The sequence below is a fragment of the Propithecus coquereli genome, unplaced genomic scaffold, assembly GCF_000956105.1.
Source record: "Propithecus coquereli isolate 6110/MARCELLA unplaced genomic scaffold, Pcoq_1.0 Scaffold173, whole genome shotgun sequence".
NCBI classification, from domain to species: domain Eukaryota; kingdom Metazoa; phylum Chordata; class Mammalia; order Primates; family Indriidae; genus Propithecus; species Propithecus coquereli.
This window is the reverse complement of record NW_012141969.1, coordinates 3,310,651-3,330,277: the sequence shown is the minus strand read 5'-3', so window position 1 is coordinate 3,330,277 and position 19,627 is coordinate 3,310,651. Positions and strand designations below refer to the sequence as shown.

Genomic DNA, 19,627 nt, shown 5'->3' with positions numbered 1-19,627 from the left:
CAAGTGATTCTAGTGTGCAACCAACGTAGAGCATTCTGCTCTATATCCCTCTGGGATTTCAAATGGACATATATTACAACTTTATATCACTTCGTATTACTTATCCTCTCTTTTACATTTTCCATTGACTTATTTCTCTGTGCTACATTCTAGATAACTTCTTTAGATTTACCTTCCAGTTCACCAGTTCTCTCTTGAGCAGTATTTCATCTGCTGTTTAACACATTCATCGACTTTTATATTTATCAATTTTAGTTTTCTTTTGTGTAAGTTCCAGGTGATCCTTTTTATGGTTTCGTATTGCTTGCTAAGTTTTGTGATTTTACCTTTTTTTCTTGAAGTATTTAATGACTTCTTTTATTTCATATATCCTAATTTCAATATTGGAAGTCCTTGGTGGTTTAATTTTCTTATTCGTTATTTCTGCAGACTGCTATGGTAGCTTTTTTCCTTGGGTCTTTGATCTTTCATCATGCACACATATTTGGTTGATTTTAATGTGTGGTGCCTAAATTGAAGATGCTTTCATACAGAGATTTGTGTTTGCTGCTTCTGGGAGCCAGGAATACTACTAGAGTGGTCTATCACTCTAGGCTTCTTCCTGGTTCCCTGGATTAATGCAGGAGATATCCATTTGCCTTAGGGCAACCTTGCTTTGCTTATCACATATACTTCAGCACAAATTGTTTTGTTTTGCTTTGTTGGGGGACTTTGGGGTTTCTCCTACTTTCTTTGAACCTAACTATGTATTGGTAAATAAGTTTTATAAACAATATGCAGTATTTTTTTAAAGTTTTAAGCTTTAATGACTTTTGAAATTTAAATGCTACAAAATTACAAAAATATCATTTGACCGCATAATTATTTACAATGCTCTCCCACTTATTTACTTTTGTGGATTTTGAAAAGTAAATTTTAAATTTTAATTGACTTGATTGCCATGGTTTCTCAATGATATTTTCTCAGGCGATGGTTCAGTGAAGGAAGATCTCCTGCTGGGCTACCTAGGTCACCTGGCCTGTCTCCATTCAACTTTTCATCACAGGGGTCACATCTAAACTGTCACGTTCATCAAAACCTCATTCTTTGGTGGATATCTTTTTAATTTTTTTTATTTTAGAATATTATAGTGGTACAAACGTTTTGGTTACATAACTTGCTTTAGTACCGTTTGAGTCAAAGTTATAAATGTGTCCATCACCCAGATGGTGTGCGTTGTAACCATTAGGTGTGAATTTACCTATCCCCTTTTCTCCCCTCCCATCTGCTGGATTTCTGATGAATGTTATTTCCATATGTGTGCATAAGTGTTGACTGATTAGTTCCAATTTAATGGTGAGTACATGTGGTGTTTGTTTTTCATTCTTGTGATACCTCTCTTAGAAGAATGGTCTCCAGTTCCATCCAGGTTAATACAAGAGATATTAGTTTGCCATTTTTTTGGCTGAATAGTACTCCATGGTATACATATACCACATTTTATTAATCCACTGATGTTTTGATGGGCACTTGGGTAGTTTCCACATCTTTGCAATTGTGAATTGTGCTGCTATGACCATTAGAGTGCAGGTGTTTTTTTTATAGACTGTCTTTTTTTCCTTTGGGTAAATACCCAGTATTGGGATTGCTGGATCAAATGGTAGTTCCACTTTTGGTTCTTTGAGGTATCTCCATACTGTTAATACTTTCCATAGAGGTTGTACTAGTTTGCAGTCCCACCAACAGTGTATGAGTGTTCCTATCTCTCCACATCCACACCAGCATTTGTTGTTTTGGGACTTTTTAATAAAAGCCATTCTCACTGGAGTTAAGTGATATCTCATTGTGATTTTGATTTGTATTTCCTTGATAATTAGAGATGTTGAGCATTTTTTTCATTTGTTTATTGGTCATTAGTCTATCTTCTTTTGAAAAGTTTCTGTTCATATCTTTTGTCCACTTTTTAATGGAATTGTTTAATTTTTTCTTGATTTGCTAGAGTTCTTTATAGATTCTGGTTGTCAGCCCTTTATCAGATATATAGCATGCAAATATTTTCTCCTCTTTGGTAGGTTGTCTATTCAGTGTATTGATTGTTTCCTTGGCTGTGCAGAAGCTTTTTAATTTAATCAGGTCCCATTTATTTATTTTTCTTGTTGCTGTGATTGCTTTTGGGGTCTTCATAAATTCTTTGCCTAGGCCTTTGTCTGTAAGAGTTTTTCCAACATTTTCTTCTAGAATTCTTATAGTTCCATGCCTTAGGTTTAAGTCTGTTATCCATCATCAGTTGATTTTTGTGAGTAGTGAGAGGTGCAGATCCTGTTTCTGTCTTCTACATGTGGCCATCCAAATTTCCCAGCACCATTTATTGAATAGGGATTCCTTTCTCCATTGTATGTTTTTGTCTGCTCTGTCAAAGATTAGATGGCAATATGGGAATGGTTTTATATTATACCTGGGTTCTCTGTTCTAATCCATTGGTCTATGTCTCTATTCTTGTACCAGTACCATGCTGTCTTGATTACTATAGCCTTGTAGCAGAGCTTAAAGTCAGGATATGCAGTATTTAATCAATCAGTTATAATAATCTTTCAGTTGTAATATGCATTTTTATGTACTGGTAAGAGAGAGAAAAAACACTCTTAATTAACTGACATAATACTTTCTTATCACTTAGGCTTTTATACTTACTGATAGAGCTCTTTTGGTTATTTAGATATTGATTTTTATCATATATCAGTCTTGTGTATACCTAACAGAAAAATATAAGCAAAATAAATTGGTTAAGATATTCATAAATCTTTCTCACTGCCAGACTTTTACAATCCTGAATTACTTTCCCAGTCACTGATCTCCATGATTTTCCACAAAGTATCATCCTTTGTGCCATCAAAAGCACTGGTGATGCAGCATTTTTTAAAAGACTGTTCCACTTTGTCTCTGGTATTTTTTTCCCAAGTGGCTGACACCCACTTTGGAGGTTTTGATGCACATGCTTAAACCATAAAAGCTAGGTCCTCCTGCCTCCTGGCTGATGGTGATTTTGAGATACATTCCAATTTCAAAGATGTTAAGGTATGAAAAAGAAGTGCATCTTGGAATTGATAAAATTATGTAGTTGTTTTGTAATAGGAAAAGGGACTTCAGCATATCTAGACTAGTGCTTCTCAAATTGTGATTTGCATGCCAGTGCCATTCTGCAAATTTGTTACTGATCTACAAGAATATAAGTATAGAATTTGTGAGTAAGTATTTAGGAATATTTTGAGCAATTAGACTGAGTAATTTTTTGTCAGTCATCTAATAATAAAAAGTTAGAGCTTGCATCTTGTATGTCTTTTTAAATTTCATTTCTCTGGTAATGTGTCAGTATGTTATTTTACAAAAATATCAGTCCGTGATGGATTAGAAATTTAAAAAACAAGACTATTCCTTCACCAATGATAGTTTTAGTAGCATTGATGTTAGTGGTTCTCAAATTTTTACATTCATCAGAATCACCTGACACAGGTTGATTAAAACACAAGTTGCTGGGCTTTACATAGGTCTGAAGTAGAGTAGGAGAATTTGTATTTCTAATAAGTTCCCAGGTGATGCTGATGCTGCTGGTCCAGGGGCCACACTCTGAGAACCACTGCCCTAGATCACCATATTACCAGCAGAAGAAATATTATTGCCAATGATTTTCAGCTTGATTTGTAGAACAAGAAATTCTGATGCTCTCTTGGAAAGTTTCTGATTTCAGTGATCAATGTTACTTTTAGTAAAGTTAGAATAATTTTTCTAAACCTCATTTTGTTTATTCTCCTTTCCTTGGTGCATTGTTCAGAACACCACCATTTTCAGAGCTGGTACAATCACTGCATGCTGCAGGGTATATGTGATCATGTTTTATTCGATGTTCACTCTCTTCTTAGAAGAGCAAAACATGTATTTTACTTTTCAAGTGAATTGGTGCCATGATTGGGTATAAATAAGCTCCCAGTTCTTCTGAGAATATCGTGGACAATCTGTTGACAGCATTCTAGAGTCTGACTGTTCAAGCAGCACAAATGCTCAAGATAACCCTTTCCAGTGGTATAAATAAGACAGCTTCTGATATATTTGTGCTGCTTCATTGAGGTGACAGGAAGAAGCTTCTTTATGAAAAATCTGGGTTTCATATCCATGGCATGCTTCCCAGCAACAATTATTGTCGTCACTGTCATCTTAAAGAATATAGTAGTTCCCTCTTATCCTCAGTTTCACTTTCTGTGGTTTCAGTTACCCTCAGTAAACCATAGTCTGAAAATAGGTGAGTGTAGTACAATAAAATATTTTGAGAAAGAGAAAGACCATTTTCATATAACTTTTATTACAGTGTATTATTACAATCATTCTATTTTATTATTAGTTACTGTTGTTAATTTTATTCTGTGCCTGATTTATAAAATAAGCCTTATCATAGGTAGGTATGAATAGGATAAAATATAATATAGAGAGAATTTAGTAGTATCTGAGGTTTCAGGCATCTTCTGGGGATCTTGGAACGTATCCCCTGCAGATAAGAGAGGACTACAATATATGTGCTGCAGTATATGTTAACCTCAAAGACCCTGATAAAAAATCCTTCAAAGAAATATTACTATCATTGGATAAGTCAAATATATTAATTATTGGTGCCACAGGCAGAGTACCCTTCCTTCTTGCCACCATGGCAAATGCTGCTAATCTTTGCACTGTCCACAGGCAACATATACAGCCCTCTGAATACTAAACAATGCCCATTCTTCACCAGGGTGGGAATAATTAACATCTCCTGATTCCTGGTGTTGTAACCTGCTAGGAACGTTCTTAGAGTACAAAACCCATGCTTCTCAAACATAAATGCATCTGAATCACCTAAAGAACTTGTTTGAGATATGGGATGGGACCTGAGATTCTGCATTTCCTTTAAGCTCCTAGTTGATGCCTGTGTTCCGGATCTGAGGACACATGTTGAGTGGCAAGATACTAAACACTTTTGAACCACCTGCTTTCATAGAGTAGCTCCTTTTGGAACTAGCAAGTGGGACACTTGTGTAACTCCTCGTCAGAAGCTTACCGTGGTCATCCAAAATGATCATTGCTTGCATCCTTATGTTCACTCAGTAACAATCATTCAGCTTACACTATGGATAATATTCACATTGGAAACCACTCCTTTTATGTCTGTATCCTTTAAGTTCTTTCTACCTTGGTCATTAAAAATGTCAAATTTATTTCCATTAGAAAATGCTGTTTGAGAAAGGGTTGTCATGAATGTCATATTGCAGGTAATTCCATAGCGTAGTATCAGAGAAAAGCCCCCAAATCCCAAGGAAAGACATAAGATGCAGCCTGGGTGATATGCCACTTAATAACATCCTCAGCTTTCACTTGTAAACTTCAACTTGTGATCAATGGTCAATGGTGCATGGGATGAGTACTGCTTTAATAAAATGATAATTTCATTGCTTGCTTTGGTCTTGGGTGAAACGAGAGTGATGAGGTATTATTAATGAGCCTGTGTGCAGCCGTTGCTCACTGTTAGGCCCTAACGTGCTTCTATTCCCAAGGAGCACATTACAGTAAACTAACAGGGATTATTTTAAACAATGAAATCTATTCAGATCTGAGGGTGAATGCTGGCTTCCTTTCCTGGCTGAATGTATCAGGTAGCACTGCTTTTGGTGGCAAGTGATAGAAAACTTGACTTCTAGTGGCTTAAAATAGATAGGGTTATTTTTCTAACATATAAAGAAGTCTGGAAGTAGGTAGCTGCTGGCAAATGAGTTCAGTGAGTTGGTGATCAGGGCCAGTGTCTCTGTACATCTTTATTTTTCCTGCCTCATGGCTACAGATAGCGTGTGGATGCTCCAGATACCATATCTATGTTCAAGGCAGGAAGAAGAGGGAAGCCTATACTAGGCATGTCTGAACTTATCAAGGGAGCAAAAGCTATCCGAGAAATCTCCAGCAAATTTCTCCTTATGTCTTTTGACCAGAACTGTTACATGGCCACACAGGAAGACTAGGAAAGCTTGCATTTATCTGGGCTATCTTGAAAAATATTGGAGTTCTGTTACCAAGAAAGAAGGGAGAAATAGCTATTGGGTAGGCAACAACTGGTGCCACACCAAAAGTAACTAGAAGTAAAATTTCTCTGCCTGCTGTGATTAAACTTTGTTCTTTTCTTAGCAGAATTCAATCTTCATTACTAGGAAATTGAGTGAGTGTATGGTGTGGGGGGAGATTTGGAAGAGGGAAGAAGCAAAGGTCAAACAGCCTTTCAACATCCAGACTCCACTCCCTCCCAGAGAGATACATATACACCTGGGGTTTTGAAGGCACAAATTATACCTGAATTCAAAAGGAAAGGCAAATGGACATCACATCGTGCACACAAAGTGGTTTGTAAATTCAACAACAGACTTTCCAAAGTCGTAATTATGGTGGTACCCCTTATCCTTTCTTATTAGAAAGTTCAAGTACTAAACAGCTTGTGTTGTCAGCTTAATGAATCCCTAATGATTTTGAAAGAAAACCCTGTACCATTAATTATAATTAGAATGCCTCTTGGGACACTTCAAGATCAGTTCTTGATAAAGAGTAATCGATAAGGTCTTTTGAGAAAGAATGCAGCAGCATGGAACGTGAAAATCGTGGGAGAATATTCCTCTTAAAAATTTCCTTTAGACATTGGTTCTTTAAGTAACAAATATATTTCTAATGATGTTAGTATATATTTGCTTTTGATTTTTAGATGTCGTTCTGCATCAACTAAAGATAATTAGACCCGTATTGGACTAGGATTTTGCATATAATTGAGCCTGGGTAACTGTTTTTGTACTCTTCTTCTTCATTTAACCTCATTAAAATAATTTAGTCAGTAGGAGGTAACTCTTCTTCTGAAATTGAAGAAAAATACAATTTTGGTTGGAGAGGTGTTTTTTTCTCTTTCTCAGTTAAAAACATAGCACATATGGTCAAAATCAGGCTTTTCAGCGTGGCATTGTTACATTTTGAAGGTGACTGCCTTGTTTAATCCTCTTTCTCTGCTTTCTGGTTCTGAATCAGCTCATACATTTTTATCTGTAGTCTAGTCACTGGTTGAAAAGGAATGATTTCCGTGTTGCTCAGATTTTAGAATTTGGACAGAAAAGTGAGATAAAAGACAAATTTTAATTTTGTTTGACTCATCTAAAGGAAATAGAAATGTTTCACATATTCCCATAGAAAGTCTGGCAAGGATGGTGATTGTGAAAAGATACGGGTGGGCTGCTTTCAATAGATTTTGAGTCAGGAGATTAGTTCTTATAAGAGAATTCCCTTTCCTGCTTTCAAAAAAAAGGTGTAAAATACCTTGTGTCAGGGTCTAAAGGACAGGTAGGGTCCTGGTGGGACAGTGTGGCAGAGATATCAGAAACTAGAATTTCTGGGGGTTTTGTGTATATCCTGGAGTGAATGAGCTGAACTCACAGACCCTGGGAGATGTGAACATTGGAGTGTTATGCTCTAACTTCACACTGGTCCCCTGCCCTATTGACACTGCTCCATTTTTTGTGACTGTACAGAACTTGGAACCTGCTTCCACCGCAGCACGTGGCACTTTGGGTCCTGAGCATTGCCAAGGCTGAGAGCTCTCTGAGGACAGACTCAGAGACCTCAAACCTCAGAGGGCAGGGACTGTGTCCTGTCTTGTTCACCATACTTGGTGTCCAGTGAATTGATGAATGAATGAAGAACCCCATTGTGATTCTTAGATTTTAGTTTGTATGTCATTTTAAGATGTACATTCTCATTGGGAAGTTATGTCTACTTCCCACTGTATTTAATAGACTTGTGTTGAGAGACTTCTTGGTATGACTTTGAAAAGTAGTTGAAATATCTTGACCTTTTCTTTTCAGAGCACAATGATTAGGAGGGATAGCTTGTGCGGCCGTAAAGGGAAATAAGAGGTGGGGGATGAGGAAAAAGAAAGAAGTGCTGAAGTTGATAGGCATGGGCATATTCAAGTTTTAAATTAACTTCACCCCATTTCTGCCTAAGAAACACAATAAAATGGGCAGCTTGCTATAATTGGGAGATGAAAATATTATCCTGGCTCTACAAAATGAGGCTGCAATATTGAAACAGTGCCAGCCTCCCTGCTGGGCAGCCTGCCGACATTTCACCCAGGCCCTGAGTTGTTTCTCAGCTACTCCGGTGTCTGTGCCCTTCCTGCTGTTCCCCATTTTGCCAAAGGCTCAGCCTCCCTGAGCCATGTGAGTATCTGCCCTTTGTTGTACTTGAGCAGAGAATGTTCCCAACATCTCATTTGCTCTTCTCCTGGTGAGCTAGAGAGAGGGAGAGAGAAGCAGTGTGACAACTGTTGTACTCTGGAGCCAAAAGGTAAGGGCTGTTCTGAAGCTGAGTATCCCATCTTTGAAGTCAGTGGCCTCCCTCCAAGTCCTTCTGGCGTTGAAGTGGTAGTCACATCTGCTTCTGTCCTAAGAGATGCTGTGAGAGATTCTGCAGTGGTTTTAGTTTTAGAGCTCCTGTTTTGAGTCATCTGGAGAATTATTTGAGAAGTACTCAACCTTGGGCACATGTGTCAGTTATCTATTGCTGCATAGCAAACCAAATCCAAACTGAGTGGCTTATGTTTTGTTTATTATCATTGCTCACAAGTCTACAGGTTATCTTGTGGTTCTGCCGAGCTGGGTCAGGCTTGGCTGACTTTTGGCTGGGTTTGCTCATGTGTCTGCAGTTAGCTGAAAGGTCAGCTGACACTGGCTGGTCTGGGATAGCCTCACTTGTATGTCTTTCAGTTGGTCATCTGTTGGCTGGGGTGACAGGGGTAACTGAATTCTGAGAGCAGGACGAGAAGCATGCAAGGCCTCTTAAGACTTAGGTTCAGAGGTGACACACCATCACTTTTGCTGCATTCTGTTGAACAAAGCAAATCATATGGCCAGTCCAGTTGCAAAGGGTAGACAACTGGACTCTACCTCTTGATGGGAGGAACTACATAATAAAATTGCAAGGTTGTGGATGCACAGAGGGAAGGACTTTGTGGCAGCCTTTGCAATCTGTAACAGCATGTGATCTTAGAGGCAGCATGAAGTAGTGTGTTGGGCACACAGATGAGTGGATGTGTATTCTCAGGGTTTTAGACTTCTGGGAAATATGGGAAGATGTGTGTGCTGGAGAAAGGGAGGGGCAGGTGCTAAGGAATCTCTCACACCCCTCTATCCCATTTGCCTCCATCATCTTTCATTAAGGCTGCCACAAACAATCCCAAACGGCTTCCTTCACTTCACAGGTATATGGACCATTTACCCCTGCCCCACCAAAAGGCCAATGCTAGGTAATAAATATATATGTATATAACTGCAGAGAGAGGCCAGAGTGCAGGTGGTAGTGTTCAGTAATGTGCTTTTGCTGTTTGCTGTTCATGTGAAAAGCACAAAATGGATAGAGATTATTCAACCCCATTATCAAGCTGTTATACTGTTGCTTTTGACATAGTTGCAGCCTTACAATTGAAATACAATTACTCGACATCTGAGATTTCCCTCTCAGACCAATAAAAATTTATAGCCTTTACCTCTGACTTCATCTTAGTTATCCTAGTCTCCTTTTTATTTCTTGTTATCCTCATGGTGGCCTACAAGGCTATAAATGGTAGGCAACAGCCCTTCTTGGCTTTACCTCTCTGATCTCATCTCCTACCTACCTCCCCCAGCTCTCTCTGCTTCAGACACACTGGCCTCCTCGCCGTTCCTCAAACACACATGTATACTACCACCTTAGGGCCTTTGCACGAGCTGTGCCCTCTTCCTAGAAGACATCACCTTAGCTAATGTCCTCCACTCCTTCAGGTCTTTGATTAGATGGAACATTTTTGATAAGACCTATGCAAAGCTTCCTATTGAATACAACATATTACTGACCTCCTCACAACATTCAAATCCTCCTTCCCTGCTTTACATTTTCTTTTTTATTAACATTGATCACCTTCTAGTATACTAGTTGATTTTCTCACTTATAATATAGATGTCATATTGTCTGAACGTCCTCCTCCTCTGTATTGAGGGTCCCCAAGACCACCCCAGGATCGGTGATTCGTTGGGAGAACTCAAAGGACTCAGCATATAGTCATAACCACAGGTATGGTTTATTACAGTGGGGGGACACAAAGAAAAATGAGCAAAGGGAAAAGGTGCATGGAGTGAAGTCTGGGGGAAACCAGGCACAAGCTTCCAAGGATCTTTTCCCAGTGGAGTCACACAGGATGCACTTAATTCCCTCAGCAATGAGTTAATGACAACATGAGTAAAATGTCTATCAGGGAATCCCATTAGAGACTCAGCACCCCGGGTTTTTATTGGGGGCTGGTCACATAGGCACCCTCTGCCCAGCATGTACCACGATTCCAGACTCCAGGAAGGAAAGCAAGTGTTCAGCATAAGCCACGTTGTTTGCACAAACACTTTAGGCTCAGTGAGCCACTCTTAACCGTCCTGGGAATGGTTGTCCTAGAATTCAGGTTTCCAAATGTCAGCCAAGGGCTAACCTTGCAAGCAGACCTTTCTAAGTGTAGCAGTCTCAGGGCTGCTGTGTTAAGTCTTTTCTCCACACCATGCAAGAATATAAGCCCTTCAAAGGACAGAGATCTTTGTTTTGTTCCATGATGCATCCCCTAGAACCGTGCCTAGCACACAGTACATGCTCAATAAATATATGTTGAGTGAGAAGATAGAACCCAGGCCCTTGAGCGACCTTTCTCTATGACAGAAATACCAAACAGAGGAGGAACAATCTCCTGATTTACGTCCATGAGGCTTTACCTGAACCAGCACATCCGTATACTACCCAGGCATCTTCCTGTCCAGAGAGCCTGAAACAAGCCTAGCCTCCACACCCTAATCTGATTCTCCAATTGTTTCACATGTAAATCCTTCTCTTCAATAAAGTTCTAAACCTTTGTGATAGAATCATGCAGCATAGGAGCTGGGAAGGACCTTCTCCCTCAGGAGTCCACTTGCTCAGGAGAAACATATCCACAGTATCCTAGTTAGTTGCTTAGTGAGGATCCAGTTTTCTTAATCCTATTTTTCCTCTTCACCACATTTGTTTTTCACCATCCATGGTGCCTAGGACAGTACTAAGTAAATGTTATATTGCCTTTATACATTTATTAATTGCTTTGGATTGAAAACTGGCCTGGGTGGACCATTTGACTTTACCCATGGCTGGTTGTGATATTTATGTCAGCAATGTCTGAGTTTCTTCTTTTTAATGTTTATTTTTAAAGGCAAAAGTGCCATGTTAAAGAATCCCCCCCCACACGCAATATACATTTCCTTCTATTTCTGTTTCCAGATCCTGAACCATTTTTCATTGTAACTATGTAAGCTCTTCACTTTACCTATTATCAGTGACTCTTTAGGTAAAGACCTCATTTTTCATTCCTTGCTGCCTCAGTAATAGAAAGATTAAGCTAATTTGAAAGCTACTTGTGTCAGAATTGTATCCAATCTGGAAAGTCTGTCTATTTCATCACAGGTTTGCTTGTCACATTCTGAAGTTTGACAGATTGATAGAATGAATCATTTGTTGAAATTCAACAAAGAGCACCCAGCCCATGTTCTGTGTCTTTGCTTGAGATTGGTCTTAGGTCAAAAATACTGAATTGAATTTAACAGGAAAAAATGAAAGATTTTCAAAATGAATATCATAGTACCATCTTAGAATATATTTAACAAATCTTACATAATATTTGTCATCAAAATTAAGTTTTAATATTATTGGAAGAATGTGTTGAAACATCATTTCTACCAATAGAATATGCTAGGTTGGCATCTTAATAACAAGTCTAATGCTGAGTCATTTTTGTACAGGGAGAATATTTTTATGAATGAAAGGGAATTATGAATCTATTCTTAGGTCAAATAAAAAATAATTGCACATGAAAATTCCTGGACTGATCAAATGAATTAATATTTCTAGCTGAGAAATGATAAATTCTGAGGGAGATAAACTGTCAGGGACCATTTACCAGCAACTTTAACAAATGACTTGGTCTTGACAGAAATGTTTTAAATACAGCTTGTAGCTGTTTAAGGTATTTACTCATTTTGACATGACTGGGTTAGGCATTCCTGAAACTTTAAAAAAATCTGACAGAAAAAAATGGAATCATATGTCAAGATATTATAGTACTCAGCTAGTGCTTTTGAGGGCAGTGACTTTGTTATTTTCTAGAACTAATAAAAGCCTTCAAGGATTTTTTGTCCCAAGTCCTTCATTTTGTAGATGAGAAAACTGAGGTCCAGAGAGTTGTAGTGACTTCATGGTGGCCACATAGTAAAGTAATAGCAGAGCACAGAGCAGAACTCAGATCTTTTGACTTTCAGATTATTGTATCAGTCTGATTCAATTTTATGTTCTAAGGCAGTGGTTCTCACTATCTAGCAGGCATCAGAATCATCTGCAGGGCTTGTTAATACAAAGATTGCTGGGCCTTACCCCAAAGTTTCTGTTTCTGTAGGTCTGGGATAGGGCCAGAGAATTTGCATTTCTGTCAAGTTCCCAAGGGATGCTGATGGTGCTGGTCCAGTGACCACACGGAGAACCACTGGTCTAAGGGGTAGCTGGGAGTCAGGAAACTAAGAATAAATGTGGAGTTTCTTGCAGGAGAAGGGAAAATGATCGTTGACTGATTGGAGCAAGTCCTGAGTGTTTTAGTACTCGGAATGGACGAGTCTGTTAGTAAGTTTACTTTTCCTATTGCCCTTGTAATTATTATTAGATAATAATTAGATACTACTGTTGCCACCAATGCTCCAGAAATTTCTTACCTGACTGAGAACCGTGCCCCACTGGGGACCTGGAGAATGGGTACAGGTGACCACAGCAAACCAATGCCAAGGAAAAGCCAATCTATGACTGAGAGATATTTTAAGATATAAAATAATGGTTAATTGTAAATACTTTCTTCGTAATCTAGTCCTTACCAGGAAATTATCAAATTTCCTTTACTAATCTTTAATATTTACATTAAAATAGGAAAAAAGAGAGCCAGAAATGACTGAAAACAAACAGAAAGTAGGTAATTGAGTTGACAAAGAGGATTAAACTTAAAACAGAAATTTAATTCCCCCAAATTTTGTTTGTCTGGACCAGTTAACAGATTTGTTGTCAGAAATGTGCTTTAAATTTTCCTTATATTAATACTAAGATTAAATCTAAAAACTGAATTCTCACAGTACAGTCTAAGCACATCTTTTCATTAACATAAAGTTTGTATTCATTTATTTCCGGTTTTTATCTTTTTGTCAGTATTCGTTAACTAGTTACATTCAAGTGGATGCTTTACAATATATTGAAACAAAATCTGTAGGTAAATTGGTGGTAGCAACCTTTCTTCCCAACTCCTTCCAGCAACCTTCCACCTGCTAAAAAGAAATCCATATTTGCTTGCTGGGCTTCCCTCTTTGTTGTCCCTTCCACCTTCCTAGAGAAGGAAAAGTTATTCCTCATTGGTCTGGAGGCTAAATCAAGGTTTTTGGAGAAGGGGAGAAAGAACAAGAACCCAAACGAATTCTGGGGCTTGAGAAAGCATTGATGTGTAAAAGGTTCTGGGGCAGCTGTGAGGGACAAAGGACTTGGAGAATGGGGAAGAGATTTGAGGAAGTGTTATTGTGGGTTGTGAATGGATTTCTATTATGGTACTTTAAAAGCTAAGTAAAGAAAGGAGCTGCTTTTTGATTATCTGTAGCTGCTAAAAGAGACACTGCTCTAAGATTGGACCACATGGGTCCTTGGATTTACTAAGTTTACCCAATGTACCTAAGCCTCAATCTCTGCTCTAATACAATGTGTTTTTAGAGGGAATCAAGGAAATCCATGGAAATTAGTTTTCTAAGGAAACCAGAGTGGATGGGATAAAAGGAACAATATGCCTATTTGTCAGTTAACAAATATTTACGGTCACATGAAAGCTCTTGCTGTTGGTGAGATGGGAAACTTTCTCTATTGCTACAGCAGAATTAGTGAAAGAGGTAGGGGCATGCAGATTCAGCGGGGAACTTGAGACTACAGGCTTCATAAAGGGGAAAATACACTGTGGCTTTAAAAAATGAGGTTTTGGTAAAAACTCTGGGTCACCTTCCCATTTTTATGAAACCAAGTGTATCAGTTATCTACCGATGTAAAACAAATCACATCAAAAATTAGTAGTTCAAAATAATGGCAATCATTTATTTTGTTCAAAAATACGAAATTTGGGCAGGATTCAGCAGGATGGCTTATCTCTCTTCCTTCTGTTGTCAGCCAGGGGTGCTCAACTCGGGGCTAGAGGAACCATTTTCAAGATGCTTGTTCACATGGGTAGCAAGTTAGTACTGGGTTTCTACTGGGAGCTCATCTGGAGTTGGGAGCCTTGATTCCTCTCTGTGTTGGCCTTGCCACGGACTGCTTGGGTTTTCTTGTGGCATGCTGGCTGAATTAATTGAGCATACTAAGAGAATATAGCAGCAGTGTATGACATTTCATGAACTATCCTTGAATATCATAAAAAATGTCACTTCTCCTGTACTCTCTTGGTCAAAGCAGTCACAATGGCCATTGAGGCTCAATGGGAAGGGGAGTGGCAAAGTTCTAGAAAACCATGTGGATCGGCTATTATGAACATTTTTGGATAATATAATCTGCCATATGGAGGAACCTAAGGCACGTTCTAGGTTTAAATTAGTGTTTACAACAAAAAGATGTCTCAGTATTTCTCACCCTGCTCTCTCCCTCAATCCCTGTAGAAAAAAATGCTTTTTTCTTAGTAAAAGCCCAATCCCAGAAGCTACTATTTTTCTTACATGTTTGTTTATGAGGCTAATTTTGGCCATTTAAAAACATTTCAGGTCACAGAGCTGGGAAGGAGACAGTCAAACAGAAATTAAACAAGAGAAACAGAAGTTGCCAGTGTTAGTGGCCTTTGCAACTAGCAGTAGTCCTTTCTGACACATTAAGAGATTCACCAAGCGTAGAACTTCACCTATAGTAGCCATTACATTTATTATAGTGTGTAAAGTCCTTGTCTTAGTTTGGGTTCCAGAGAAAAGAATTTGGGAGCAAATAGTTTATTTGAGAGGTGATCCCAGGAAGCATAGTGAGGAAGTGGAAAGTGAGGTAGGGAAAGGAAGAAAGCCAATGAAGTGTATGGTAATGAGCAGGTCGCCTCCATGAGCAACTGGGGCTCAATCCTATGGAAACCCTTGATAGATGATGTAGAACACACCCAGAGTTGTCCCCTAGGAGGAATGAGGAAAGTGGAGTATTTATCCATCAATCCCTGTCTCTCATCGGTTGGGGGCATTAACTCTGACACTTGCAGCCTGCCCCATGCCCAGGCTAAATACGTTCGTGAAATGAGAGAAAGGCTCTAGCTAGAGTGTGCCAATCTTTCCATCCTCTCCCAGATGGTCCTTCTGGGCAGACCAAAACAGAGAAGCAGAGCGCTGACTAGCTTTCTCTCCCCTGTCCTCACATGGGCACCTCCATCCTCTGCTCGATGGCTGTGGCAGTTTGTTTGTTTGTTTCTTTCTTTCTTTCTTTCTTTTGTCTTCCATTCCAAATTATGGTTTGAGGTACCTTTGCTTACCTAACTTACCGTGACTTGAATCATATTCCATCCTTACCAAGGATGTAGGCCTAGACATCCTCTCATTTTAAACAAGGAGGATAGGGCCTGTGGTTCCCTTCTGATATGAGAAGTGTAAAGGTTCCCTGAAAGGCCAAGGTTGAGGTAGCAGTAGTTATAGATAGGGGATGCAGGAGGGAAGAAATGGACTGATCTAGGCCAGTTTTTTTAGAAGTAAAGCTCCCAGGCCACCAGTATAACTGGACTACTTGACGTAAATCCATATGAAGAGGCAATGGGATGAGGAGCTTCAGAACATAGGCTTTGGAGCCAGAGTGCCTGAATTTGAATCCCAGAGCTAGTTACTATTATAGTTTTGTGACCTGGGAATGTTATGCAAGCCTTCTGTGCCTTGATTTCCTCTTTTGTAAAATGTACCTATATCATGTGATTGTTTTGTGAATTAGATGAGATGGACCATGAAATGAATTTAGAATGATACCCTGCAATTACAATTGTTCAATAATGTTAGTTATTGTTTTTATTTTTATTCCTAGTCCATATCTTAGACTTAGTGAATCGTAATCTTTGAGGATGGAGCCTGGAAATCTGCATTTATAACCATCCCACCTCCATGTGATTCATATACCATCCTAAAGTTTGAACACTACTGCTCCAGGCCGAGAGGCAGGGAGAGAGATCAGGTAATGTCAAGATAAGATCGATCATACCTCATTTCCCCAGTAACTTTGGAAAATGAAGAGTTTTTTGTAAGTGAGTTCTCCAGATGCCTGAGATTCTGCTCTTATTTCAAACACCCAATCTCAAAAGTTAACACTTGGTGTTAACTTGGTCATGCTTAACTGTAATGGTATCACATGCTTACACAGAGAATTCTGGAGATTAGTATTATAGCAATATTTTCAGAGTGACTCAGGATCATCAGACTGCCAGGCAGATAGTAAATATTTGTTGACTGTCTTGCTCTGTCCTCTCATTGTGGTAGGTGCTGAAGATACGCAGATGAACAGGACCAAATCCCTGCCTTCAAGAGGCTCACTGGCTAGTGGGAGAGAGGCCAGGAAATAGTGATGAGGCAGTGAGAGAAGTGATAGAACAGAAGGCTGTTTTGAACTTTTATCAACAGGGTTTTCCTAAAGGCTATACAAGTAGGAAGGTATATTGCCTTCATCCTGAGCCCCGAGTGCTTGGGCCTGCTGGTTTATAGCTCCTATGTAACTCCCTTGCCGTCAGTTGACATTCCTTGCTTCTGTCAATTTGTCTGCCTTCAAACGACATTCCCATCCTCATCTAATGTGCTGCTTCTAAGCTGCTGTGGGCTGGAAACCAGATACCCTGAACTTGCTGGAAGGTTGCCCTCTCAGAAAGGCCTACTCTGACCTTGCCATCTAAAATAGCATCCCCCACTCCCACACAAAAACTCTGACACCCCTTACCCTGCTTGACATTTCTTCATGGCCCTTATTATTAGTACTGCCTGACATTATGTTACACATATTTGTTGATGTTCTATGATCTGTTTTCTTTATTGGAATGTAAGTGTTAGGAGGGCAGGGGCTCTGTTGGTTTAGTACACTTTAGTATCCAGCACCTAGAATATAGCCTGGCTGAGGATCAGCTTTTAATAAATATTTATGGAATCAGTCATAAAAATAGCAAATAAGTTTCTTTTTTCTTTATTTTGTATTGAGGTATAGTGTGCATGTGATAAAGTGCACCCATATTAAGTGCTCAGCTCAATCAATAGTGGTTATACATGCACACAGTTTATAACCTGCACCCAGGCCAAGATAAAGAACACCCACCCAGCAGCCTCCCTCAAACTCCCCCCAGAAAGGACCTCCTTCAAAAGATAACCACTCTTCTGACTTCTATCAGAATTTCCATTAGTTTTGCTGCTTCGTAAATTTCATATAAATGTTATCATGCAGTTTGTGCTCTTATATGTCAGCCTTTTCAACCTTATGCCTGTGAGATTCATCCATGGTGTTATGTGTGGCTGCAGTTCGTGATTTATCATTGCTTTTAATATTCATTGAGTGAACTTACTGCAATATATTTAATCCATTCTACGCACATGTGGGTTGTTTCCAGATTTGTCTGTTATAGAAAATGAGCTTTGAGAAAGGTCCTGCAAGGCTCTTTGAGTAAAGAGCATGGATTTGATGGCAAGAATTTTGGGGTGGTTTTCTTCTTTACCCCATTTTGTCAGTCCTACATTTCTGGAACTGTCCCCTTTCTTCCTGCTACTTCAGGGTTCTGATTTATGTTTGAACCTGTGATATCTGTCTGGAACAAAATCAAATTGACAAAACCCCTAGCTGGCCTGGTGGTGTAGCAAATACACATTCCTGCCGGTTCATGCCAGGACACAGAAGCAGAATGTAGATTAGCTATCCCTTCTGATACCCTTCCTTTCACTTCCTTTTTTGTCCTTGCTTCTTGCTCACTTTCTGCTAATTCCCTTCACTAACCGGGGGCACCTTTGGGCCTAATGTGTTTTATAGCAGTGGTTCTCAACCATGGCTGCACATTATAATCACTTGGGGAACTTTAAAAAAATACACCCAGCCTGGGCCCCACTCCAAAGCAATTAAATCAGCATCTCTGGGGGTGGGACCTGGATATTAGTATTTTTAAAAAATTCTCCAGGCAATTCCAACGGACAGCCAAGTTTGGAATCATTGCAGGACACATCTTGTCCTAGGAAATAGTGCAGACATGTAGAAACAACTCACCCCTTTTCCTCCCATCAGGCAGAATGAATTTGTTTCCATACAACTTACCAGATGGGACTCTTGAAAGTTGGCAGCTTTATAAATCTCACGGAGCAATTTATATGAGAACTGTTTAAAAATGAGGAAGTCAAGGAATGTGGCTTTTTCTTTTACAACAGTAGTCACTCCATGGTGTCTAGAGCAGTATTAGTTAAAATTTGGCTCATGAATTACAATTTAGATCCAAGATTAAATCAAGATGTGGCAAGGATGGATGCCTTGACTGCCATTGAATAAATACTTCTGAAAGACTTGTGATTTTTAAAAAATGGGTACCACATATAAGCAGAATTAGCACTACTATGACACTACAAGTGTCGTAAGGTTAGGGTCTATTTTTTAATCATCTTTTTCTTGACAGCATCCATCACTATTTTGTCCACTGCAACTAACATTTGCTGAGTACTTTCTAATTGTTATTTAGTACTCAGCATTTACAACTCCATTAATCCTCACCATAACAACAGCAATCTTACTGAGCACTTCTGTGTTATGCCCGTTCTAAGCTTTTTAAATGTATTCATTCATCTATTCCTTTCAACAACCCTGTGAGTTGAGTTTTTATTATTATCCCTATTATCCCCATTTTATGGGTTAAGAAACTGAGGCATAAATTGGTTAAGTACCATGCGAAAGCCTCACAGATGGTAAGTGGTAGGGCTAGGATTAAAGCAGTTTAGCCTCAGAGCCTGCTTCCTTATCAACTACACCATGCTTCTCAAGTTTTAATGTACATAAAAGTCACCTGAGGATTTTGCTAAAATGCAGATTGTGACTCAGTGGATCTGGAGTGAGTCCTAAGAGTCTGCATTTCTAACAAGCTCCCAGGTGGTGTTTAGGCTGCAGATTCATGGACCACATTTTGAGAAGCAAGGACATACCCTATAAATAATTTCTATTATTGTCCCTATTTTCTGGTGAATACTCTGAGGCTCAAAGAGGATAGTGGTTTCACCAGCTTCTCAAAGAAAACACACAGTGAAGCTGTAATTAGAATTCCCACAATTGGGTCTTAAAGGTGATTGCTTAACTGCTATGCTTGGGAGCTTGGTAAATGGCTATTGAGTGAATAAGTAAACTGACATTCAGTGCTGGGTGCAACAGACTACTATTGTATGGTCAAAGATTGGAATGTAATTCATAGAACCCATGTAATTATATACCTTTCATATGTACTTTTTACACCTTGGAAATGAATCTGGTGTCAGCCTTTATCTTCACCACATTT

At 39.1% G+C, this 19,627-nt stretch overlaps 1 protein-coding gene across 2 annotated transcripts in view; it reads left to right on the top strand.

Annotated features, from left to right (window-relative positions):
- The window catches only part of LANCL3 (LanC lantibiotic synthetase component C-like 3 (bacterial)), a 96,774-nt gene that overhangs the window by 28,244 nt on the left and 48,903 nt on the right, over positions 1-19,627 (top strand). The gene's annotated exons all lie outside the window — the stretch shown is intronic.